This window comes from Bombina bombina, chromosome 1 (assembly GCF_027579735.1).
Source record: "Bombina bombina isolate aBomBom1 chromosome 1, aBomBom1.pri, whole genome shotgun sequence".
NCBI classification, from domain to species: domain Eukaryota; kingdom Metazoa; phylum Chordata; class Amphibia; order Anura; family Bombinatoridae; genus Bombina; species Bombina bombina.
Window position 1 is genome coordinate 1384684195 of NC_069499.1, and position 26706 is coordinate 1384710900.

General features: G+C 41.3%; 1 protein-coding gene across 1 annotated transcript in view; it reads left to right on the forward strand.

The window, feature by feature from the left end:
* The first annotated feature begins 372 nt into the window (after window positions 1-372).
* The window catches only part of LOC128665100 (perilipin-2-like), a 102799-nt gene continuing 76465 nt past the window's right edge, over window positions 373-26706 (forward strand). Inside the window, exon 1 of the mRNA XM_053719848.1 lies at window positions 373-527. The gene's annotated coding sequence lies outside the window, so the exon portion shown is untranslated. The remainder of the gene's footprint in view (window positions 528-26706) is intronic.

Consider the following 26706-nt stretch of genomic DNA (forward strand, 5'->3'; position numbering starts at 1 on the left):
GGTTTGGGATACGTATAGTAAATGATCAGTTTTGCCTTACTGCATGCTACCCTCTCACACGTACACTATCAGACTCAGCTTCTCTTACTAACGTCTTACGGTCATGTAAATCTATGTTCCTACTGGCCATGGTCTTAGGTTTTATATAATTTTGATTAAATGCTTCTATATATATCAGGTCTTGGTGGAAAACAGAAACTATATTAACAATGGGGTGCTTATATATAATTGGACAGTAGAAGCCAGAATGTTAACCAAGATACATTTTTTATTATTTGCCATGGTTTGATAATGTTTGTTGAGTCAGCTTCCCATATCTAATACTTGTCACACGTTATCATGCTGTTTGGTAACCAATACACAAATCCCTGAGCCAGTTTATTCAGACACCAGCCTGGGAAATCCCATTTAGATGGTTTGGGAGGTGCTGGGGACTTATAAGCCTTACAGTCCTTTGTCATCCTGATGTTAAAACAGACTGGAAGGGTTCTGCAGATTGTTCAAGGCGTTTTATCTGGACAGACAAGGTATAATACAATGCAAAGTACTTTTGGCGTGATAAAATTAGAGATTATGCAAAGGTAACACAATAATAAAATAATAATTTGTTACTAAGTTTGTTAGGGAGCCGTGTTGCTGTATAAGGGGTCTCTCATCATGTGACATGTATTGTGCTGCAAGCTCTGCTGTATGTAATTGTCTTCTAAGCATGATGGTTAGTTTGTTTCTCTAAAATTCTTTATTCTGATATGGCAGTGTCAGATTTTCTGCAATGCAAAAGGAATATTTGTTTCAGATTCCAAGTTCACTGTGTTGTATTGTTTCCTAACTTTATTCTTTAGCCTTCTGGTTAGATGTGTCCATTTCTAGTACAGAACTCTATGACATAGATAATAGAGGTATTTATAGACACACAGACTAGCAACCGATGTTATAATATTTACTTTGTAATATTTACTTTATGTGCTGTCAAGTGTGTCTAATGTTTGGAACACTGAAACACATTTTTTGTCCTGTATGATGCTTGATGATATTTGTGGAAGCACACTTGTATTGATAAATATATTAATTGTGGTTTCACATACTGTCTAATATGGTCCTGTTTTGATTATAATGCCATATCTTATATTTCAGTGTTGATTTCAGGACCTTTTAGGGTTAAAATGTAGAGTTTATCTATGTTGTGATGATTAAAGGGGCAGTCAACACTAAAATGGTTATTGTTTAAAAAGAGAGATAATACCTTTACTACCCATTCCCCAGCTTTGCACAGCCAACATTGCTAGATTAATATACTTTATAACATTTATACCTCTAATTTTCTGCCTGATTCTAAACTACTATAGACAGCCTTTTAATCACATGCTTTTTTTATTTTGCTTTTCACAACAGGAGACTGATAGTTCATGTGGGCCACATAGATAACATTGTGCTCACGCTCGAGGGTTCTGCACAACACAGCTAAAATGCAAGTCAATAGATAATGAATAAAAAGTAATGTGATCAGGGGGCTGTCAAAAGAAGCTTAGATACAAGGTAATCACAGAGGTTAAAAGTATATTAATATAAACATGTTGGCTGTGCAAAACTGGGGAATGGGTAATAAAGGTATAATCTATATTTTTAAACAATAACCTTTTTGAGTTGACTGTCACTTTAAAGGGATATGAAACAGTCTGTTTTATTGTAACAAAAAAGCACTAAGCAGTGGGCTATACTTAATATAAATCATTGCAATATGTATTATTTATAATTTTAAAAGTATTTTACCTTTAATTATTATTTTTTTTATCTTCATTTGTGCAGTGCAGTGCCAATTACTTCCTGTCACAGCACCTCAATGAAGCTGGGCGCTCTACAGGAAGTTGTTTTTCCTTTGAAGTGTTGCTAGGAGACAACGTAAAATAGCTCCAGTCAGTTTATTGCCCATGATCAGAAGATGACTTCTGCTGCAAAAATAGGCAGAAGCTACACTGAGAATTTCTAAGTTGGACTTGGACTATTTTGGAAACTTTGTGTAAAGAAAACCCAAGAGTAGATCCCTTTAATTAAATGGTATAGCAAAATGCCAACATAAGAGGTCAGCGTTGTATTGTGTTGCTATGGCTATTGGTTAGTGTGTTATTCTACATACAAGGGGGCTTTTCTCTCCAGAAATAGTTGCTTATTGTATTAATGGGCTGCACATCATTTTAAAAATGGAAGCTCATTGGCATCAAAAGGCTGACTCAATTGGGTGTTTATCCTTGGTTTTAAAGAGTAAAATTCTGGGGGGGGGGGGGGGGAGATATTTGCACCTCCCCTAGACACCCATGGTCAGTGTTCCCTCTAAAGCCAGATTTTTGTGCGTCCCAGCAGTGAAACAGTTAATTAGTTAACCACACCCTGCAATTAGCAAACACTGCACAATGCAGATGGTAAGGTATGGTTCTCTTGTTAACTGTTTCACTGCTGGGCTGCACACAAAACTGTCCTTAGAGGGAACACTGCCCATGGTAGTTCATTTGTTTTATTTGATAGTGAAGGCTTAAAGGGATAGGAAACCCCAAATTTTTATTTTGTGATTTGGATAGAACATACAATTTTAATAAACTTTTCAATTTACGTCTATTATCAAATTTGCTTCATTCTCTTGTTATCCATTGCTGAAGGAACATTGGCAGGTAGCTAAACACATCTAGTTAGCTAATCACGATACAAATGTGTACAGGCACCAATCAGCAGCAGCTCCCACTGGTGTAGGATATGTGCATATTCTTTTTCAACAAGGGATACCAAGAGAACAAAGCATATTTGAAAATAGACATGAATTTAAAAGTGTCTTAAAATGACATGCTAAATCATGCACATTTAATGTTGACTTTCCTATTCCTTTAAAGCTTGAAGTAACACAAGTTTATATTATATTTAATATTGGATTACTTCATGAATGCATATGTTTCTTGTGTGTTTTTTGCCTGTTATTTTAAATGGCATTTAAATCCATTAGAAGTGTGGCTGTATTAATTTGTTAAGCCTCCCAATTTATGTAAAAGATAAATCTGGATCAGGAACACAGACTGCTAGCTGAGAGAATAGAAAACATAGACTGTTAGCTTGGAGACCAAGACACAGGAAGGCTAGCGTACAGGACACATGCAGTGTAGATACATGTTGTTGTTGAGATGCTAGATATATTAGAACACTGGTTATTATAAACTTACCTCTATATGGTTTATCTGCAATACCGGTTGCGGATATTAATATAAATACATGTTATCTTAACTCAAACCGATTGCTATATATTATATTGAGATGTTACCTACATCGTAATTGATATTATTACCGCATAACCCTTTTGGCTACACAGGAGCTAATTATTTATTGAATTTTGTGCAGCAAACAGAATAATTAATTGCCAGCATTACATCAGCTGTTCATCTGTATATATAGTTGGTGCATAATTGCAAAATATTTTTTCTCTTGTTAAGTGTATCCAGTCCACGGATCATCCATTACTTAGTTTCATACCTTCAATCAAAAGTTTGTTATTTTATAATAGCACCGGAGTGTGTTATTCCTTCTCTGGTAGAATTTGAAGAAGAATCTACCTGAGTTTTTCTATGATTTTAGCCGGAGTAGTTAAGATCATATTGCTGTTTCTCGGCCATCTGAGGAGAGGTAAACTTCAGATCAGGGGACAGCGGGCAGATTAATCTGCAAAGAGGTATGTAGCAGCTTATTATTTTCTGACAATGGAATTGATGAGAAAATTCTGCCATACCGATATAATGTAAACTCAGCCTTAAATGCAGTAGCAGCAACTGGTATCAGGCTGTCATGTATGTATATTTTACACTTCAGTATTCTGGGGAATGGCACTTCACTGGAATTATACTGTATGCATAAAACTTTAGCCTAATTTGCAGGGACTAGCAACAGGCTTTTTAATAACACTCAATTTATTAATGTTAAACGTTTTTTGCTGGCATGTAAAATCGTTTAATTTTCTGAGGTACTGGGTGAAAAAATGTTTTGGGCACTATTTTTTTCCACTTGGCAGTCGTTTTATTTAATTTATGACAGTTTACTGATCTCTCTCACTGTTATGTGTGAGGGGGAGGGATGATCCGGTTCATCTCTACAGAACTCAGGGGTCTTCAAAACTTGTTATATATTATATTGAGATGTTACCTACATCGTAATTGATATTATTACCGCATAACCCTTTTGGCTACACAGGAGCTAATTATTTATTGAATTTTGTGCAGCAAACAGAATAATTAATTGCCAGCATTACATCAGCTGTTCATCTGTATATATAGTTGGTGCATAATTGCAAAATATTTTTTTAAAGCTGTATTGTGCGAAATCATATTAGCTACATTTCTGCGCAGATTGCTGCATTTGTATCCAAGATTCTATAGACTCTGTGGAATTGAGATACTTTTGTAAAGCCAAATCTCACTAATATTTTAGTTTTAACACTTTACCCATTTTTAACATTTTCAATAAAGTTTATGTTTTAATCACTTATGACATTACACGCTTTTACACATTTAAACAAGGGTTGACTTTGAGTGCTTATATAGTATCGCTCTTTTTGTTCAGTCTTTAACTGAATTTCTTCCAAAGATATGGTGAGTCCACGGGTTCATCTTAATTACTGTTGAGAATATCACTCCTCGCCAGCAGGAGGAGGAAAAGAGCTTCACAGTAAAACTGTCAAGTGTCACTTCTCTACCCATAAACCCCAGTCATTCTCTTTGCCTTTCGTGCATGGAGGAGAAATGAGTGTGTAGTTTAAATACGTTTTTTTCTGAGAAGATTGATTACTTCAAGCAAGTTTCAGGGTATAGCTATACTTAAAGCAGTGGGGAACTTGCAAAGAGGTGCTTGCTGCGTTTTTCCCACATCAGATACTAAAATTGGTTACTTTGTTATCTGCATTTTTGCCAGATCTCTGTGAGGAAGAAGTGTCCTCTCATACCTAGGGACTGTCTTCATGTCGGACAGCTGAGCAGTTAAGTACTGGTCTTCCAGGTGGAAGATAGGGGCACTTAAATGGTTTACATTACTAGTGTATAGGGACGTTATTAGTTCACCCTGGTGTAAGGGTTTCGCTATGGCATGTATACAGACACAGTGTTTTTATTGAGAGACTAGTATGGTTTATGTTATCCTAAACAGAGAGCTCGTTTTTGGGGCTTTTTTCTTCTTAAATGGAAAGAGTCCACAGCTGCATTCATTACTTTTGGGAAATAAGAACCTGGCCACCAGGAGGAGGCAAAGACACCCCAGCCAAAGGTTTCAATACTCCTCCCACTCCCCTCATCCCCCAGTCATTCTTTGCCTTTCGTCCCAGGAGGTTGGCAGAGAAGTGTCAGAAAATTATTTTGTCTCTTATGGAGGGTAGTACTCTTCAGCAAGGGACAGGAATTTTAAGTATTCCTGTCAGTCTCTCAGTGAGGGCTTGGATGAAAGTTAGAGTCCGGAGATGCAGGGATAGTCTTTCTGTGAAACCATCCCGACTTATGTTAACAGCTCCTCAAGCAATTGGCGTGGTCGAACTTCGCTCCGCTGCCTGCTTTCTTCTCTCAAGTTCAGACACGCTGCACCGTTCTGATTGGCTGGCCTGGTCAAGGTGTGGAGTGCTCATGTTTACATCCAACTAAGCATCCTAGAGGACCTGTAGGTCCGCAGGGCAGGAAGGGTTGTCTCAGCCCTTATAGCGTTCAATTTGGATGACTAGGTCAGTGTAGTTTCCGCTGTGTCACTCTCTCCTTGCATCTGGTAACGTCAGACCATAGAGTTCCTCCCCCACGTGGTGGAGAGTTGGAGGGCTTAGCACCTTCTTACCACCGAGTGAGTGGTTTGGCCTTTTCCTTTGAGGCTCTGGGATTGTCCTTCTTGGACTGGATCCTCAGCAGCTAGTAGTTTGAAGGGTAGTTCAGTTGTCTTGCAGCGGATGGTTTGCAGAATGTAACTAGCTGCAACTTTTGCACATTGTCTGTGTTTTGACTAGCTGTTTCTCTAAGACCTTTTCGGTCTTTCTCTGTGGTCTCCATGTTAGGTCTCCTTTAGGGGCCTGGGAGATGTTTGTTCCCTGTTAGGAACAGTGCTCCCCTTTCTCCCTGTGATCATCCGTTTGTACGGAGGTGATGTGGAGACCAGCCTTTGCTCCAGTAGTTTTACCCTCGAGGTATCCCCTTGCCTTTTTGTCCTGAGGCTGTTAGAGAGTCTAGGGGCTCTAGTGTCATACAACTTTTACCGCCTTAGCTCCTTCGGCAAGAGGTGGTCTCTTCCTTAGGTCGGGACTTGCAAGTTTTTCTCGTTATCCGGGTTGATCTGGATATTACATTCTTACCCCCTGTGGTCTGGGTTGTTATATCAGACAGGGTGTTAAGTTTTCAGGTATTGTTTGTTTAAACAATTGGGGGCTCAGATCGGCCCCTGGGGCTTCCGGTTGCTGAGTCTCACTCAGCATTTTCCCTTGTGGATCCCGTTGTGGGTTATTACTGGATTTCAGGGCTGATTCGGGGTTCCCCTGTTTACTGGGAACTTGGGCTATGTCCTTTTACTCGGATTCCTTGAACTGGTCTTGACCAGGTTTTCCGAGTACTGTTGCTCATTAGGCTTGTTTTGTCAGGTTTTCTGAGTGCCATTGCTCTTTGAGCTTGTTTTGCACCTTAGGTGGTTCCCTTGGTCAGCCTGCTGTAGTGTCCATTATATTCGCTGCTTTGCAGGTGAATGGACTTGCATTGTCTCCACTGCTACTATTGCACAATGATTGCGCATTAGCAGGCTAGTTTTTTAGGAACTCCTTCCAACAGGGCTTCTGCGTTGGGGGTTGATCTCTCCTTTAGCCTGTGGCTTCGTGCCTTGTGGAAGGTGCTGCGTTTTAGTCTTTCCCCTTCTTGGGTGTGATCTTTTTCTCCTTTTTATGGAGATGTGGTCCTTTCTAGGGCTTCTCCTGGTTTTAGTAGTTGGGAACTGTGAGTTTCCCTAGCAGAGAGGCATAGTCTCTGGGGTGTTACGTTCCATATAGAGTCTTGCTGGCTCCATGTCGAGACTGGTTGGACCTTTTTTTGCTAGATCCTTTGGGTCTACGATCCTGTCGCCTGTCTGAGGAGTCGGGTTGTACCCGCGCTCTGTTGTCTTGGCTTTGGCCATTCTACCACCCATCTTTGGGCTGGTTTTGGGGTTCTTCTGTTCCCCTGTTCAGACCTGCCGTTGCTGGGGCTGCCCCGGCTGGGAGTGGGTTCTGAGAGACGTTGTCTTATAGGCTGTGGATCTAGGATTTCTTCACCTCGGGTTATGGGTATGACCTCTCTCTTGGGGGGCCTCGTGGAGGTTATGTGCTTCCTCCCTTTTCTTTGGAAGACCTGTGGGTAGGTCTGGCGGCCTGGATTGCCTAAAGTGTGCCCTCTGTTTGGGAGCTGTCTTTTGCAATCTGTTCTTTTGCAGGCCTCTTTTACTTCTCAGCAAGTATTCTCTGTGTCATCTTGATGATGGCGGCGTGTTCTTGACTCAGGGTTTTCGTCTGGGTTCGTTACAGGCTCTTTTGTAGTGGAATACTTCAGTATTCTTAGCTTGGACGATATGAGGACTCTGTCTTCTGTTGTCTCCATATTCAGCATTGCACCAGCAGCTCTTGTGAGCTGCTGTTGCAATGCCACCCCCTGCATCGCCAGCAAGGGGTGTCAATCAACCTGATTGTACTCGATCGGGTTGAATGGCGGTGATGTCTGTCCGCCTGCTCAGAGCAGATGGACAGGTTATGGAACAGCGGTCTTAAGACCGCTGCTTCATAACTGGTGTTTCTGGCGAGCCTGCAGGCTCACCAGAAACACAGGCCCTCAAGCTCCACCCGGAGCTTAATAAATGGGCCCCTAAGTCTTTGCCTGAAATTATAGAACACATTATAATTTCTGCTAGGTAAATCTATTTTCATATAAACAGGAAGGCAAGCTCTTCATTGGGAGAATCAATTTGATACCAAGTATGACAGGGTTGTCATATTTCCCTTCATCTAATGTCATAACAGTTTTAAACACATATATACATTATACCCATGTCCCTTTATTGACCTTATCAGTTTCTGTGACTGAGGCACTGTTTTGTATCTTTGGAGCTGACAGGTTGACTAGTTTTATGACTCAATGCATACACACTAACATTTGGTGGAATGGGCCTTAGAAACTATTTATGAGGGGTTCTGGCACATCTAATAGAAATCATGTGCTTACCTAAAGCAGCTGTGGATTATCTCCAACTTCCAGCCCCTGGGGTTACCAAGCTTCAGTGTTCCAGTGTCTCTGCTCGAGTGTTCCTGTTCCTGTCTCGAGGAGCTCAGTAAGCTGGGTTGCTGCTAAATACCCAGCCTGAGCCTAATAGCACTGTCTGAGTGCTTCACCAAAATATGAGTACCCTGATTTGGGAACTATAGGTTGATTAACCTGTGATATATTGGTACACACAAGCGCCTCTCCTTTTTCCTCATTTTATAGCTTGGGTATTGTTTTCTCAAAAGTAATGAATGCAGCTGTGGGCTTTTCTGTGGGGCGTCTTTATTTTATTCTTCTGGCACCTTTCACCCTGATATTCCTTCTACTGTTTCTTGTTCCTCGGCAGAATGACTGGCGGATGAGGTGAGTGGGAGGAGTATTTAAGCATTTGGCTGGGGTTTCTTTGCCTCCTCCTGGTGGCCAGGTTCTTAATTCCCAAAAGTAATGAATGCAGCTGTGGACTCTTTCCATCAGAAGCAAAGGAAATTATCAGGTAAGCATAATTTATATATTTATATATGGGCGCTGTGTATTGGGTAATTTGGTGCTTTTTCTTGGAATTAGACTTACTTTCCTTATTATCGCCATTGCGGCATGTATATTCAGAATGGCCATGCCCCCCTCCTTCTCTGTAGTCCGCGGGAAGTTTTCGCACCTCCCTTACGTTTGATCACGTGATCGGCCTTCCTCCTTGCTCTGTTCTCTACGGAGGTTGTTTCACTTCAACTTCGCCAGTTATCTTTGAAGTAGCGCTAGAAGGAGAGGTCGGTGGAGTAATCCTGTTACGCGGTGATGGTAAGGCAGCGCCTCAGTATACTTTAGTCGGAGTGATAATGCTCATCTTCTGGCATAATCTATTTTATTGTTAAACAATTGCCCTTATATTTTACACTTTCAAGCAGCCATTAAACAAAAAGTTTTTTATTTATCTCTGTCAAATGGTAACGGCCCTAGTAGTAGTAATCAGTTCCTCCTGTGTTAAACAAACTTTACAGGGTTAAGATTTTTTTTTTAATGTGGAGCCTAATGTCTCTCAGGAGGATGCTGTCCAGGTATTACCAGGGCCATCTCCTATTTCGACCCAAGCCTCTATGGCGTCTAAGACTGTGTCCTGCGGTTCCTTGCTAACTCCCAGTGGAGTGTTTTTAAAGGCAGAGATTGCTGCACAAGTATCCTCGACGGTATCAGCAGCCTAAGCTGAGTTTCCCAGGTTTCAGGGGAAGCGCAAGAGGAAAATTAAGAATTCAGACAATAAGGTATCTGTTCCTGGTGCTGAGTCTCAGGCTCCTCATAAATCTGAGGATGAGGAAGACTCTCATTCATTCTGAGGGTAAAATCTCAGATTCTGACAGTATAATGCCTTCTTCTGATGGTGAAGGAGTTTCCTTCATGTTTAAGCTTGAACACCTTCGTTTACTGTTATAGGAGGTTTTAGCTATCTTAGATGACTCAGAGACCCAGACAGTGGTCACGCCTAAGAAGTCTAGTAAGCTTAATAGTTTTTTTTACGTTCCTTCCTACTTTGGAGGTTTTTTCCTGTACCAGATAGAGCTAAGGAAATCATAACTCAGGAATGGGAGAAGCAAGGAGTGGCTTTTACTCTGTCCCCGGTGTTTCGGAAAATGTTTCTGGTGGAGTCATCTATCAAGGAGTCTTGGTCTTCGGTGCCCAAGGTGGAAGGGGCCATTTCTACCCTGGCTAAGAGAACCACTATTTCTATTGAGGATAATTGCTCTTTTCTCCTGTTAAGTGTGGTCAGTCCACGGGTCATCATTACTTCTGGGATATTAACTCCTCCCCAACAGGAAGTGCAAGAGGATTCACCCAGCAGAGCTGCTATATAGCTCCTCCCCTCTACGTCACCTCCAGTCATTCTCTTGCACCCAACGAATAGATAGGATGTGTGAGAGGACTGTGGTGATTATACTTAGTTTTATACCTTCAATCAAAAGTTTGTTATTTTATAATAGCACCGGAGTGTGTTATTCCTTCTCTGGTAGAATTTGAAGAAGAATCTACCTGAGTTGTTTCTATGATTTTAGCCGGCGTAGTTAAGATCATATTGCTGTTTCTCGGCCATCTGAGGAGAGGTAAACTTCAGATCAGGGGACAGCGGGCAGATTAATCTGCAAGAGGTATGTAGCAGCTTATTATTTTCTGACAATGGAATTGATGAGAAAATTCTGCCATACCGATATAATGTAAACTCAGCCTTAAATGCAGTAGCAGCAACTGGTATCAGGCTGTCATGTATGTATATTTTACACTTCAGTATTCTGGGGAATGGCACTTCACTGGAATTATACTGTATGCATAAGACTTTAGCCTATTTTGCAGGGACTAGCAACAGGCTTTTTAATAACACTTAATTTATTTATGTTAAACGTTTTTTGCTGGCATGTAAAATCGTTTAATTTTCTGAGGTACTGGGTGAAAAAATGTTTTGGGCACTATTTTTTCCACTTGGCAGTCGTTTTTATTTAATTTATGACAGTTTACTGATCTCTCTCACTGTTGTGTATGAGGGGGGGGGGGCCTTTTTTGGCGCTTTTGCTATGCATCAAAAAATTTAGTCAGAAGTTTATTGTCTTCCCTGCATGATCCGGTTCATCTCTACAGAACTCAGGGGTCTTCAAAACTTGTTTTGACGGAGGTAATCACTCACAGCAGAGCTGTGAGATTGTAGTTGACTGTGATAAAAAACGTTTATTTCTGTATTTTTTTTCTGCTATCAGGGTTAGTTATCCTTTGCTAATGGGAGCAATCCTTTGCTAAAAGTGTGTTTTTTCAAAGATTTGATGCTATAACTGTTCAGTTTATCAATTTTCAACTGTCATAACTTTTTCTGTGCTTCTTATAGGCACAGTACGTTTTCATATTATAGTAAATTACTTGAAAAGTATTTCCAAGTTGCTAGTTTATTTGCTAGTGTGTTAAACATGTCTGATTCAGAGGAAGATATCTGTGCTATATGTGCTAAAGCCAAAGTGGAGCCCAATAGAAATTTATGTACTAACTGTATTTATGCTACTTTAAATAAAGGTCAATCTGTACAAATTGAACATATTTCACCAAACAACGAGGGGAGAGTTATGCCGACTAACTCGCCTCACGTGTCAGTACCTGCATCTCCCGCTCGGGAGGTGCGTGATATTGTAGCGCCGAGTACATCTGGGCGGCCATTACAAATCACATTACAGGATATGGCTACTGTTATGACTGAAGTTTTGGCTAAATTACCAGAACTAAGAGGTAAGCGTGATCACTCTGGGGTGAGAACAGAGTGCGCTGATAATATTAGGGCCATGTCAGACACTGCGTCACAATTTGCAGAACATGAGGACGGAGAGCTTCATTCTGCGGGTGACGGTTCTGATCCAAACAGACTGGATTCAGATATTTCAAATTTTAAATTTAAGCTGGAAAACCTCCGTGTATTACTAGGGGAGGTGTTAGCGGCTCTGAATGATTGTAACACAGTTGCAATACCAGAGAAATTGTGTAGGTTGGATAAATATTTTGCGGTACCGTCGAGTACTGACGTTTTTCCTATACCTAAGAGACTTACTGAAATTGTTACTAAGGAGTGGGATAGACCCGGTGTGCCGTTCTCACCCCCTCCAATATTTAGAAAGATGTTTCCAATAGACGCCACCACACGGGACTTATGGCAAACGGTCCCTAAGGTGGAGGGAGCAGTTTCTACTTTAGCTAAGCGTACCACTATCCCGGTGGAGGATAGCTGTGCCTTTTCAGATCCAATGGATAAAAAGTTAGAGGGTTACCTTAAGAAAATGTTTGTTCAACAAGGTTTTATATTGCAACCTCTTGCATGCATTGCGCCTGTCACGGCTGCAGCAGCATTTTGGTTTGAGTCTCTGGAAGAGACACTTGAATCAGCCCCATTAGATGAGATTACACACAAGCTTAAAGCCCTTAAGTTAGCTAACTCATTTATTTCGGATGCCGTAGTACATTTAACTAAACTAACGGCTAAGAATTCCGGATTCGCCATTCAGGCGCGCAGAGCACTGTGGCTAAAATCCTGGTCAGCTGATGTTACTTCTAAATCTAAATTGCTTAATATACCTTTCAAAGGGCAGACCTTATTCGGGCCCGGGTTGAAAGAAATTATCGCTGACATTACAGGAGGTAAAGGCCATGCCCTGCCTCAAGACAGAGCCAAACCTAAGGCTAGACAGTCTAATTTTCGTTCCTTTCGTAATTTCAAAGCAGGAGCAGCATCAACTTCCTCTGCACCAAAACAGGAAGGAGCTGTTGCTCGCTACAGACAAGGCTGGAGACCTAACCAGTCCTGGAACAAGGGCAAGCAGGCCAGGAAACCTGCTGCTGCCCCTAAGACAGCATGAATCGAGGGCCCCCGATCCGGGAACGGATCTAGTGGGGGGCAGACTTTCTCTCTTCGCCCAGGCTTGGGCAAGAGATGTCCAGGATCCCTGGGCGTTAGAGATCATATCTCAGTGATACCTTCTGGACTTCAAATCCTCTCCCCCAAGAGGGAGATTTCATCTGTCAAGGTTGTCAACAAACCAAATAAAGAAAGAGGCGTTTCTACGCTGCGTACAAGATCTTTTATTAATGGGAGTGATCCATCCGGTTCCGCGGTCGGAACAAGGACAAGGGTTTTACTCAAATCTGTTTGTGGTTCCCAAAAAAGAGGGAACTTTCAGGCCAATCTTGGATTTAAAGATCCTAAACAAATTCCTAAGAGTTCCATCGTTCAAAATGAAAACTATTCGGACAATTTTACCCATGATCCAAAAGGGTCAGTACATGACCACAGTGGATTTAAAGGATGCTTACCTTCACATACCGATTCACAAAGATCATTACCGGTATCTAAGGTTTGCCTTTCTAGACAGGCATTACCAGTTTGTAGCTCTTCCATTCGGATTGGCTACGGCTCCAAGAATCTTCACAAAGGTTCTGGGTGCTCTTCTGGCAGTACTAAGACCGCGAGGAATTTCGGTAGCTCCGTACCTAGACGACATTCTGATATAAGCTTCAAGCTTTCAAACTGCCAAGTCTCATACAGAGTTAGTACTGGCATTTCTAAGGTCGCATGGATGGAAGGTGAACGAAAAGAAGAGTTCTCTCTTTCCACTCACAAGAGTTCCCTTCTTGGGGACTCTTATAGATTCTGTAGAAATGAAGATTTACCTGACAGAAGACAGGTTAACAAAGCTTCAAAATGCATGCCGTGTCCTTCATTCCATTCAACACCCGTCAGTAGCTCAATGCATGGAGGTGATCGGCTTAATGGTAGCGGCAATGGACATAGTACCCTTTGCACGCCTACATCTCAGACCGCTGCAATTGTGCATGCTAAGTCAGTGGAATGGGGATTACTCAGACTTGTCCCCTACTCTGAATCTGGATCAAGAGACCAGAAATTCTCTTCTATGGTGGCTTTCTCGGCCACATCTGTCCAGGGGGATGCCATTCAGCAGGCCGGACTGGACAATTGTAACAACAGACGCCAGCCTACTAGGTTGGGGCGCTGTCTGGAATTCTCTGAAGGCTCAGGGACAATGGAATCAGGAGGAGAGTCTCCTACCAATAAACATTCTGGAATTGAGAGCAGTTCTCAATGCCCTTCTAGCTTGGCCCCAGTTAACAACTCGGGGGTTCATCAGGTTTCAGTCGGACAACATCACGACTGTAGCTTACATCAACCATCAGGGAGGGACAAGAAGCTCCCTAGCAATGATGGAAGTATCAAAGATAATTCGCTGGGCAGAGTCTCACTCTTGCCACCTGTCAGCAATCCACATCCCGGGAGTGGAGAACTGGGAGGCGGATTTCTTAAGTCGTCAGACTTTTCATCCGGGGGAGTGGGAACTTCATCCGGAGGTCTTTGCCCAAATACTTCGACGTTGGGGCAAACCAGAGATAGATCTCATGGCGTCTCGACAGAATGCCAAGCTTCCTCGTTACGGGTCCAGATTCAGGGATCCGGGAGCGGTTCTGATAGATGCTTTGACAGCACCTTGGACCTTCGGGATGGCTTATGTGTTTCCACCCTTCCCGATGCTTCCTCGATTGATTGCCAGAATCAAACAGGAGAGAGCATCAGTGATTCTAATAGCGCCTGCATGGCCACGCAGGACTTGGTATGCAGATCTAGTGGACATGTCATCCTGTCCACCTTGGTCTCTACCTCTGAAACAGGACCTTCTGATCCAGGGTCCCTTCAAACATCAAAATCTAATTTCTCTGAAGCTGACTGCTTGGAAATTGAACGCTTGATTTTATCAAAACGTGGTTTTTCTGAGTCAGTTATTGATACCTTAATACAGGCTAGGAAGCCTGTTACCAGAAAGATTTACCATAAGATATGGCGCAAATACTTATATTGGTGCGAATCCAAGAGTTACTCATGGAGTAAGGTTAGGATTCCGAGGATATTGTCTTTTCTACAAGAAGGTTTAGAAAAGGGTTTATCCGCTAGTTCCTTAAAGGGACAGATTTCAGCTCTGTCCATTCTTTTACACAAACGTCTGTCAGAAGTTCCGGACGTTCAAGCTTTTTGTCAGGCTTTAGCTAGAAGGGCTTTATGGTTAAAGTCTTCGTCAGCCGATGTTTCGTCTAAGGTCAAGCTGATGGCACTTCCTTACAAGGGAAAGACCTTATTTGGACTGGGTTTGGCAGAAATAATTTCTGACATTACAGGCGGAAATTGTCCTTTCTGCCTCAAGATAAGAATAACAGACCAAAGGGACGTCAGAGTAATTTTCGTTCCTTTCGGAATTTTAGAGGAAAGCCGTCCTCGTCTTCGTCCAAACAGGACAATAGCAATCCTTCCTGGAAACCAAATCAGTCTTGGAGCAAGGGAAAGCAGTCTAAAAAGCCTGCGACCGACTCTAAGTCTGCATGAAGGGGTGGCCCCCGATCCAGGCTTGGATCAAGTAGGGGGCAGACTGTCTCAGTTTTCTCAGGTCTGGATAAGAGACGTTCCAGACCCTTGGGCTGTGGAAATTGTTTCACAGGGCTATAGGTTGGAGTTCAAAAATTGCTCTCCCAGGGGCAGGCTTTACCTTTCCAGATTATCTGCAGACCGGATAAAAAGAGAGGCATTCTTAAAATGCGTTCTAGATCTCTTGTCTCTGGGAGTGATTGTCCCTGTTCCAAAGCAGGAACAGGGTCTGGGGATTTACTCAAACCTGTTTGTGGTTCCCAAAAAAGAGGGGTCTTTCTGGCCCATTCTAGACTTGAAATGTCTAAACAAATTCCTCAGGGTTCCATCCTTCAAGATGGAAACCATTCGTACGATTCTTCCATTGATTCAAGAGGGTCAGTTCATGACGACCATAGATCTAAAGGATGCATACTTGCATGTTCCCATTCACAAGGCTCGTCACAAATTCCTGAGGTTTTCCTTTCTAGACCAACACTTCCAGTTCGTGGACCTACCTTTTGGCCTTGCCACGGCCCCCAGGATATTCTCAAAGGTACTAGGAGCTCTCTTGGTGGTGGTTCGGTCCAGGGGGATTGCAATAGCTCCCTATCTGGACGACATTCTGGTCCAGGTGCCATATTTTCCTCAAGCAGCATCTCACTGTTACTGTCCTTTTTCCGATCTCATGGGTGGAAAGTAAACTTGGAAAAGAGTTCCCTGGTTCTGGCGACAAGGGTAGTTTTCGAGGGACTATCATAGACTTTGTGCTGATGAAGATTTTTCTGACGAAAGTCAGAATAGCAAAGATTCTATCCTCTTGCCGATCTCTGCAAATGACGGTATGTCCTTCAGTTGCGCAATGTATGGAAGTAATCGGTCTGATGGTGGCTTCCATGGACATTGTCCCATTTGCTCGATTTCATCTGAGAGACCTGCAGTTGTGCATGCCCAGTCAATGGAATGGCGATTATGTGGATCTATCCCCAAAGATAGTTCTAGATCAGAATAAGAGTGATTCCCTTCTGTGGTGGCTCTCTCTGGAGCACCTGTCTAAGGGCACTTGCTTTCAGAGACCTTCATGGGTGATCGTGACCACAGATGCCTTTAAGGGGATCCTTAAGGGCACAGGTTCTATGGTCTTGGGAGGAGTCCGAACTGCCGATCAACATCCTGGAATTGTGGGCAATTTACAACGCGCTGATGGCTTGGCCTCAATTGGCTTTGGCCCAGTTCATCTGACTCCAATCAGACAAAATAACCTCAGTGGCTTACATCAACCACCATTCAGTGGGCAGAAGATCACTGCTGTTGTCTTTCTGCCATTCACATTCCGGGCGTGGACAATTGGGAAACGGATTTCCTAAGCAGACAGACTTTCCATCCCGGGGCGTGGGAACTTCATCTGGAAGTGTTCTCCAGGCTAACCTCCAAATGGGGGATTCCGGAGGTGGATCTGATGGCGTCTCGTCAAAATGCCAAACTTTAGAAGTACGGTTCCAGGTCGAGGGACCCTCAGGCCTTTCTAATAGATGTGTTAGCAGTTCCTTGGAACTTCAGAAAGGCCTATCTGCTTCCTCTATTTGCTCTACTTCCAGGGGTGATTGCTCGTATAAAACAGGAAAGAGCATTAGTGATCCTAATTACCCCGGCTTAGCCTCGAAGGATCTGGTATGTGGACTTAGTGGAGATGTCGTATCTACCCCCGTGGAGGTTACTCCTGAGGAAGGACCTTCTACTTCAGGGGCCATTTTTTCATCCAAATCTCGTTTCTCTGAAGCTGATTGCTTGGAGATTGAATGCTTGATTCTGTCTAAGCACGGTTTCTCCGACTCAGTCATTGAGACTATGATTCAGGCTCGTAAGCCTGTTACTCAGAAGATTTACCATAAGATATGGAGGAAATATCTTTATTGGTGTGAAGCCAAGAGCTACTCTTGGAGTAGGGTTAGGATTCCAAGAATTATGTCTTTCCTCCAGGAGGGTCTGGAGAAAGGGTTATCTGTTAGCACTTTGAAGGGTCAAATCTCGGCCTTATCTGTTTTGTTACATAAACGTTTGGCAGATGTGCCAGGTGTTCAATCTTTTTGTCAGGCCTTGGTCAGAATCATGCCTGTTTTTAAACCTGTTGCTCCTCCTTGGAGTCTTAATCTTGTTCTTAATGTTTTGCAGCGGCATCCGTTTCAACCAATGCATTCTGTGGACATTAAGTTGTTATCCTGGAAGGTTTTATTTCTTTTGGCTATTTCTTCTGCGCAGAAATAAAGTATCTGAGCTTTCCGCCTTGCAGTTTGATTCCCCTTATCTTATTTTTCATGCGGATAAGGCGGTTCTTTGCACTAAGTTGGGGTTTCTTCCCAATGTTGTGTCTACAAAGAATATTAATCAGGAGATTGTGGATCTCTGTGTCCGAGACCCTCTTCGGATAAAGAACGTTTGTTGCACAATCTGGACATGTTTCATGCTCTTAAGTTCTATTTGGATGCGACTTTTGCAAGTCTTCTGCTCTCTTTCTTTGTTTTTCTGGGAAACTTAGAGGTCAAAAAGCTACTGCTTCTACTCTTGCTTTTTGGTTGCAAGTGTGATTCGCCTGGCGTATGCAGGGCCGGTGCTAGACTATTTTGCACCCTAGGCAAGACCAGCTACTTGCGCCCCCCCACCCCCACCAAAAAAAAAAAAATTAAAGCAACAAAATTTAAAAAAAATGGTACATTTCTTTTAACTTTCAAGAATAAGTGCCATAAGATGCCAAAAGCACTACTATTAAAGGCAAACTATAAATTGGCCAAATATAAATTAACTGTATTACTTTTACTTTATGTATATATTTATTTATATTATTAAAAGTTGGGGTACAAAACCCAATTTTTTTCTTTCATGATTCAGCTAGTGCATGCCATTTTAAGCAGCTTTCTAATTTACTCCTATTGTCAATTTTTCTTCATTCTCTTGCTATCTTTATTTGAAAATGCAAGAATGTAAGGTTAGGAACCAGCCCATTTTTGGCTCAGCACCTGGGTAGAGCTTGCTGATAGGTTTGCTACATTTAGCCACCAATCAGCAAGTGCTACCCAGGTTCTGAACCAAAAATTGGACGGCTCTTAAGCTTACATTCTTGCTTTTTCAAATAAAGATAGCAGGAGAACAAAGAAAAAATTATAATAGGAGTAAATTAGAAAGTTGCTTAAAATTGCTTGCTCTATCTGAATCACAAAAGAAAAAAAATGTGGGTTAAGTATCCCTTTAAGTTTAGAGTACCCCAGTGCAAACTGTTGTATTTGTTACTTTATTTTACTTGCACAAAATACACATATTAATTGACTTAATTTATTTAAAGTATAAATGTATGCAGCCTGCATACATTTATACTTCAAATAAATTAATATGTGCATTTTGTGAAAGTAAAAGAAAGTAAAAACTTGCCCCTGGGTACTATAAACAACTTTTAATAATATAAATAAAAATTAATTTCTCAGCTCATATAATGCAGCCATGATGCCATTAATATAAATAGAAAGTCCCTTCAGCTTCTTCATTTTTTAATTACCCCTGATATTAGCGAGAAAGAAAGAGTCACAGCTGCTTTTTTTTTTTAAATAATGGTTAATAACGGGCACCTTAACAAAACAGCTGAGCAGCACATTTTATTGCAGGACTCGGAGCCTGCCGGTTCAGTTATGGACTGAGTCTCACCTCTGTCTGCTGGTCCACACTGATCGGCTCTAGGCTCTACTTCTGAGTTTAGGGGGTGTGTGACTGAGAGACACTCTGTCCTCCTGCCGCCGCATGTGAGAAGACTTCTGCACTGCTCCAGTGAGCGGCAAAGCGTGATGGTGACGTTGAGGGTGCTGACGTCACTGCCTGACCGCGCAATACAAGATAATGATAAATTCAAGGAGGAGGAGACTCAGGAGTGGCACACACGATCGCGCTAACTAAGCAAAGCTTAAATATAAAAAAAATTCTGTACACAGTGTCGGGGTCGGCTGCAGCCTGCGCCCTAGGTGGCAGTGCGCCCTAGGTGGCTGCTTAGCTTGCCTAGTGGGAGCGCCAGCCCTGGGCGTATGAGTCTGCTGGGAAGCAACCTCCAGAGAGGATTACGGCTCATTCCACCAGGGCTGTAGTCTCTACTTGGGCTTTCAAAAATGAAGCTTCTATGGAGCAAATTTGCAAGGCTGCAACTTGGTCTTCTTTACATACTTTTTCCAAATTTTACAGATTTGATACTTTTGCCTCGGCTGAGGCAACTTTTGGGAGAAAGGTTTTTCAAGCGGTGGTGCCTTCCGTTTAGACATGCTTGTTCTTATCCCTCCCTATTCATCTGTGTCCTCTAGCTTGGGTATCGGTTCCCAACAGTAATTAAGATGAACCCGTGGACTCACCATATCTTTGGAAGAAAACAAAATTTATGCTTACCTGATAAATTTATTTCTTCAAGATATGGTGAGTTCACAGACCCACCCCTTTTTTGTCTTTTTTCAAGAGTTTTTGACTAAACCTCCGCACCTTGTGTTGCTTTCCTTTCTCAATTTACTTGCGGTCGAATGACTGGGGTTTATGGGTAGGGAAGTGATACTTGACAGTTTTACTGTGGTGCTCTTTGCCTCCTCCTGCTGGCGAGGAGTGTTATTCCCAACAGTAATTAAGATGAACCCGTGGACTCACCATATCTTGAAGAAATAAATTTATCAGGTAAGCATAAATTTAGTTTTTTTTGTAACCTAGAGATAAAGGCTGCCAACATAGGTACTATTTATAAATCAGAAGAATTGAACATGCACATGCTCATGCTCCGTTAAGGGTACTGTAAAATTATCTCATTTAATGTATTCCCAATGACCTATTTGCCTTTATTTTGTCATTAGAATTTCTGCTTTGGTGGGTAAAAACTGCCACCTATACTGAAAATTTTCGTTCTTCAACTTTGGCTGTAGAAAAGCTATGCAAAAAAGAGACAGCAGCAGAAATCTCAGTGGGGATGAAACACATCTCAGTGGGGATGAAAGAGAAAGACCAGCCTATCTTAAAGGGTCTTCCTGCTGCATCTTAAAGGCAAATTAAACACAAAATAAATTTCATGCACCTCTCTCTAATTATGGTTGTCACCATTTTGGAACTAAGGCTTCATTGGAATACAGTGAAAACTAGATTTCAGCACCCATGACAAGAGGGAGACAGGGAATAACCTCAGCACTATGCTTATGAAGTGTTTAATCTCTCTTTAAATACAATTAATTATCAGCTGCTTGCCTTGGTACCCTGTTCTGTTAAGTAGCACTCTATATGGTCCTTCGGTGAGTAAGGGAGGTATGTAAGCATACTTGAGCAAGCTATCAATGCAGAGATTCAAGAATCTTACAAACATGGATTGGTGAACGAAGATCAACGTAGAGTGATGGCTCTGAAGAACGTCTTCTGGTTGGATGCTGAAAAATAAAAATAATGTTAATGGCATAAATATAGAGGGAGGGTAGATGTGGGAAGATAACCGTCTCTGTGACCTTAATAAAATCTAGATTATACATGCGCTAAGGTATGATAATTTGAATTTCATTACAGGACCAGAGACATGTATTTTTCTAGTTTAAAGCCAAATGAATCACAGTAAAAGGAAAGAAGCTACTCGGGAAATTGGTTTAAAGGGACAGTCAAGTCCAAAAAAAACTTTCATGATTTAAATAGAGAATGTAATTTTAAACAACTTTCCAATTTACTTTTATCACCAATTTTGCTTTGTTCTCTTGGTATTCTTAGTTGAAAGCTAAAACTAGGAGGTTCATATGCTAATTTCTTAGACCTTGAAGACTACCTCTGATCTGAATGCATTTTGACCACTAGAGGGCATTAGTTCATGAGTTTCATATAGATAACATTGAGCTCATGCACGTAAAGTTACCCAGGAGTGAGCACTGATTGGCTAAAATGGATGTCTGTCAAAATAACTGAAATAAGGGGGCAGTTTGCAGAGGCTTAGATACAAGGTAATCACAGAGGTAAAAAGTGTATTTCTATCACAGTGTTGGTTATGCAAAACTGGGGAATGAGTAATAAAGGGATTATCTTTCTTTTTAAACAAGAAAAATTCTGGTGTTGACTGTCCCTTTAAAATAAAAAGTGTGGAAAGTATAATCACTGGACCAATCCGCAGCTTTCAAAATATCTTGAAGGGGAGCGGAGTTCAAAAAAGCTTTAGAAGAAGAAGCTCTTCAAACAGTGAGCTGAAAAATTATTAGGGATTCCAGTCTCAAACAAGATCCATTTTTACACATGTAGCAATAGTGGAGGAAGAGACAGGTTTGCAAGGTGGAACATAGAAAATTAAAGTTGTGGAGAGGGAATTTCTGAAAAGATGAGTTCTAGTTTCGTACTCGTTGAGACATTGTACGACACAAAGTTTTGGTTGAAGAAGAAAATAAGGATAGAGATAAAGAAAAAGTATCCCAGAATGGGGTAATCATTTTGGAGTCAAAGTCTATAGCTTTAACATCAGAAACACATTGGAAAGAAAGGAGACAGAGAAGCATGGCGAGTTTATTAGACAGTTGTTTAAAGGAGTCTACTCCAAAAATTTTATTGTTTAAAAAGATGGATAATCCCTTTATTACCCATTTCCCAGTTTTGCATAACCAACACTGTTAAAGTAATACACTTTTTACCTCTGTGATTACCTTGTATCTAAGCCTCTGCACACTGCCCCTCTCAGTGCTATTTACAGCATTTTAGCCAATTAGTGCTGACTCACGATTAACTCCATGGGAGTGAGCACAAATGTATCTTTATGGCACATATGAACTAGAAGTGTCTTGCGGTAAAAAAAAAAACTATAAAAATGCACTGAGATAAGAGACAGTCTGTAGTGGCTTACAAACAGGCAGACATTAATATAACAATGTTGGTTGTGCAAAGCTGGGGAATGGGCAGTAAAGGCATTATCTATCTTTTTAAACAATAAACATTTTGGAATAGACTGTCCCTTTAAGGAAAATAGAGCAATTAGGAGGCCAGTTGTTTAAAAATAAGAGTACAATGTCTACATCCTAAAATTAGGTATATTTTACTTTAGGGGGATTTTTAATTCTAATACCTTTCAATAACCTGCAAATATAGGGGTGACTTCCTACAGAAGAATTATTCAGCAACTCATGATCTGCCAAAATGGCTTAGCATGCCATATTAATAGACCTGTAAGTAAAGCCAGAATAAAAAAGGTAGACTGATAGTTGATAATTTAATTTAAATGGGCTGAAAAGGGATCCAAGTTCCGTTGATTGACCACCTGGACCAACGGTTCCAGGCATAAGAGTAACATTTCTTTGTGCCTGTGGGCCAAGCTTCTTGAATGAGTGAAGAAGCTGACTGCAAAAGGCCAGAGGACGACCAAGACCCTGAATATCATCCAGGCAGTGAGGGAAAGAGCACATTGGTCTTTTAGGGGATGGAAGGTGTGTCTGTCAGGATGTCTGGGTGAGTAGGAAGGAGAATTAAAAGGAGAAATTACATTTCTAGCAGAGAAGGGTACCAGGACTGGATTGGCCAAATTGTGGTTATGAGGAGGAGAGAGATTTGATTCCTGCAGACATAAAAAATTATTAGTGGAATTATAAAAAAAGGGAGGGAAGTGGAAGCACCCTGAGACGGCCATTTCTGAAGAAACTCATTGGTTGCTAAAGCTTCTGCATCAAAGCTCCAATTGTAAAAATGTTTTGTTTGATGGTTGTATCTGGATGTGAAACAATGCACAGAAAAAGGATCTTTGAAAGAGTAGAGTTTAAGAAAAAGGATCTTTTGATTTTCCTACCGCTGGAATCTAGAAGAAAACAAGACCCCCATTCTGCTAGGATATTGGAAAGTCCTGGAATTTATTCTGCAGAAATAGGTATATTGTTGTCCGGAAAATCGTGAATTAAATACTTTGTAATGTTGGATAATAGTTTGGATTTTGTGCCAGTTTTTAGACAGTTAAGGTATCTGACTGCTGAAACATTGTCCATAAGTAAAAGAATGGACATGGGAGTATTGGGTTTTACAAAACTTTTCACTGCTAGGGAACATGCAAAAAATTCCTTGCAATTTATGTAAAGATGTATCTCTAATGCTGACCATTTGCCTCTGGTTATGATGGAACCACAACCTGCACCCAAACGAGGTTGCTGGTGTCTGACTTTGTAATAAGATCTGGAAAGGAGCCAAGAAAACTCTCCTGTTCCAGGCCGCTATATGAGAGAGACACCAAAAGAGTTCCATTTTGGCTTCTGAGGAGAGAGAAATAGGGTGAGAAAAAGAAGAACCTTTTTGAAGGTGAGAAATTTGTAATCTTTGAATGGCTCTGTAATGGATAGAAGCAGGGAAAATGGCTTGGATAGAGGATGAAATTAACCCAAATATCCGAGCCAGAAGTCTGATGGTAAAAGAAGGTCTTTGAGGATGATGGAGATTTCCTTCTTGATGTTCTTTATTTTGTCTTTGGGAAGGTCTTGGTCTTGAAGGCAATGACGATAATTAACAAAGTTGTTTAAGTTTCTTAGATTTAGGACAAGTTGAAAGAATCCATTTTTCTTTTTCACTAGAAAAATATTTCTGAGAAACATGTTTTCAGAAGTAACAATAGGCTCAATGGCTTGTTTGGAGAGAAGGATAGAAATCTCTAAGTCTATATGATGTCTTTCTAAGTGGGAGAAGTTTATTGGATGAGGAAGACAATTCTGAGGGTGAGAGGTGAAATCTATCAAGACCCCTGTGACAGGTTGAAGGATCCAAGGATCTGCTGTAATCTGAGTCTAGTGATAAAAGAATTGAAGTCTACCTCCTATTATATGGGAAAAGATAGGGGGGAAATTGGATTTACATGCAGAGGTTTTCCCACGACCTCTGCTTCTGGAACCTTTCGGAGTCCAGGGTTCTCCCCTTTATGGGAAGAAAACTGAGGTTGAAAGCTGTTACTAATATGGTTGGGCTTGGTAGTGTTGAGATTGGGAACAATTTGAGTAGTTTGAGTAGCCGGAGAAACATCACCTTCCTTTCCCGGCCCTCCCAAAACAGCAGAATGAAGGATAAAAGGATTTTTGTACTGAAGATTTAGTTTTTGAGAAGGAAACAAGTGTTAACATATTTATGTAGTCTTTGAATGTCATTTTCCCCAAATAAAAGGCAGTTGGCATGTGATCCCAACTCGGTAGAAGCATAATCAGCAACTAAATTCCTGAGAATTTAGTGTCTTTTTTCTGTGTCCAAAGCAGTGTTAGTGTTGCAGAGGAAACAAATAGAACGTTTAGTCCATTCCTTAATTAGATAGTGTCTAGTAGGGTTTTGTTTTTAATGGCTTTTTTGGCTAGTTCAAATATTTTTGTTATGGGACCTGAGGTGTCCAAATGTTTATCCTGACATCATTTGAGATATCTGTTTGAGCCTCTCCTCAGTTTTGTACAAGGGGAACTTACAAATTTAATAATGTGATCTATTTCTGGAGTGACAGTGGAGTTGTTTGGGAGTGGAGGTTGGGAACATTCTGCTCTTAAATTAGCTCAATCTTTTTGGGGAAGCTGTTATATTAATAATAATCTATGTACTCTGCTTTAACCTGAGAAGGAAACCAGGTTATTTTTTGGTACAGAATTTAGGGTTGGCAGCAGAGTCGTAAAGCATATTTGGAGGAAGGAGATGGTGATTTCTTGCTATGTTTGCACTTGATAAACTCATCAGAGGTAGAAGAATCGGAAACCTCATGGGAAAGAACATTTTTTTGTCCTCTGTGTTCGATTTAGAAGTACTTGAGGACTGGAAGCAAACAGGTTGTTTGTTACATTTATTTGGCAGGCAAGAGGAGGAGGGCGATAGAGAAGCAGAGATATGCTTCCTTTTCTCTAACCACTGGTAGGAAAGAAAAATAAGAAAGTGCAAATAAACTTTTAGAAAAACGTTGGTAAAAAAGTTGAAGTCTGGAAGGAGAGAGAAGCAGTAAGGAAAGGTGGAGGAAAAAGATTTAATTGAATGAAGGTATAGAAAAATAGATACAGTATGTAAGAAAAATATATATGGAAATTGATAAAGTGGATAGAGAAGAAAAAAATGAAAATAGAAAATATAAGACCAGAAAAAATGAGTATAAATTAGATCAAATTTGTAAAACATAGTGAATAACATTTTTCCAACTTATCTGCATAGAGCAGCAAGAAGAATGAGGAGGTTTAGGAGCTGCGTGGTCAGTTTATGGTCACTATAGAAGTTCCTATTGGCTACTTTCCTCAGCAACAAGTGCTCTATTATTGGTCACTTATTGGGGTATATTTATCAATGTGTGAACGGACATGATACGAATTTGTGTATCATGTCCGATGCACATCGCTGTCAGCATTTATCATTGCACCAGCAGTTCTTGTGAACTGCTGGTGCAATCGGCCACTAGCAGGGGGTGTCAATCAACCCAATCGTATTCGATTGGGTTGATTTCTGTCCGCCGCCTCAGAGCAGGTGGGCAAGTTATGGAGCAGCGGTCTTTAGAAGGCTGAAGGCTCGCCAGAAACAAGGGGCCTCAAGCTCCATACGGAGCTTGATAAATATGCCCCATTGTGTGCATTTGTTCTGTATGTTGACATGTTCTGTTCTCTGTGTATTATTTACTGTAAAAAAACTGGCCCTGTAATAACATTTAGCATAATGTGATACACTTTGATATAACTGGTGCAGTGATCTTATTATACTGGTGTATAAGTGTAAAAAAATAGGTTTAAAAATGTGGTACCCTGAAAAAAGCCAAGATATGCAATATGAAAGACTGTGAATCAGTTTTCAAGAGGATACTGCTGTAATGCCTTTCTGTCCTCTAAGGGATTGACTTGTTAAAATTTTTAAGCCACAATATTAAAGGTCTTTGGTATAGCCTCAACGTAATATGTTCCTATAATATTGTCATGTTCATGAGAGCTGGTTCAGGGGTTTGGAGCTCATGTGAGATGGTGTCAGACTTAAGACCATCTTCTGCCCCTTTTAGGCAGGATTGAGTGAACAGGCAGACAAGGCAAGTTTTATTGTACAGGAACTGGAGACTCGGATACTGGAAGCAATATTGGACAACAGTAACGTCCACAAAGGAACTGGAATCAGAAGAAGTGCCCCCTCTAGGTCCAGGAACTGTAGTGCCCACTTTAGGGGTTAGCAACTGGAGTGCCCACTTTAGGGAGCTGAGGACAGGAGTGCCCACTTGAGGCCGAAGACTGAAATGCCCATGTGAGGCAGAAGACTGGAATGCCCTTTTGAAGCTGAGATTTGAGTGCCCAATTGAGGTCGACAGAAGTGCCCTCTTGAGGCCGAGACAGGAGTGCCCACTTGAGGCCGAGATTGGAGTGCCCACTTGAGGCCAAGACTGGAACAGGATATAGAAACTGGGCAGACACCCTCTGCAGGACTTGGGTGAGTAGCTGGATACTGGTACTTGACAGATACTTCCTGCAGAACTGGGGTATTGAAGCTGGAAAACTGGTGCTTGCAGGTGCCCCCTGCAGCACTTGGTGCTGAAACAGGATACCA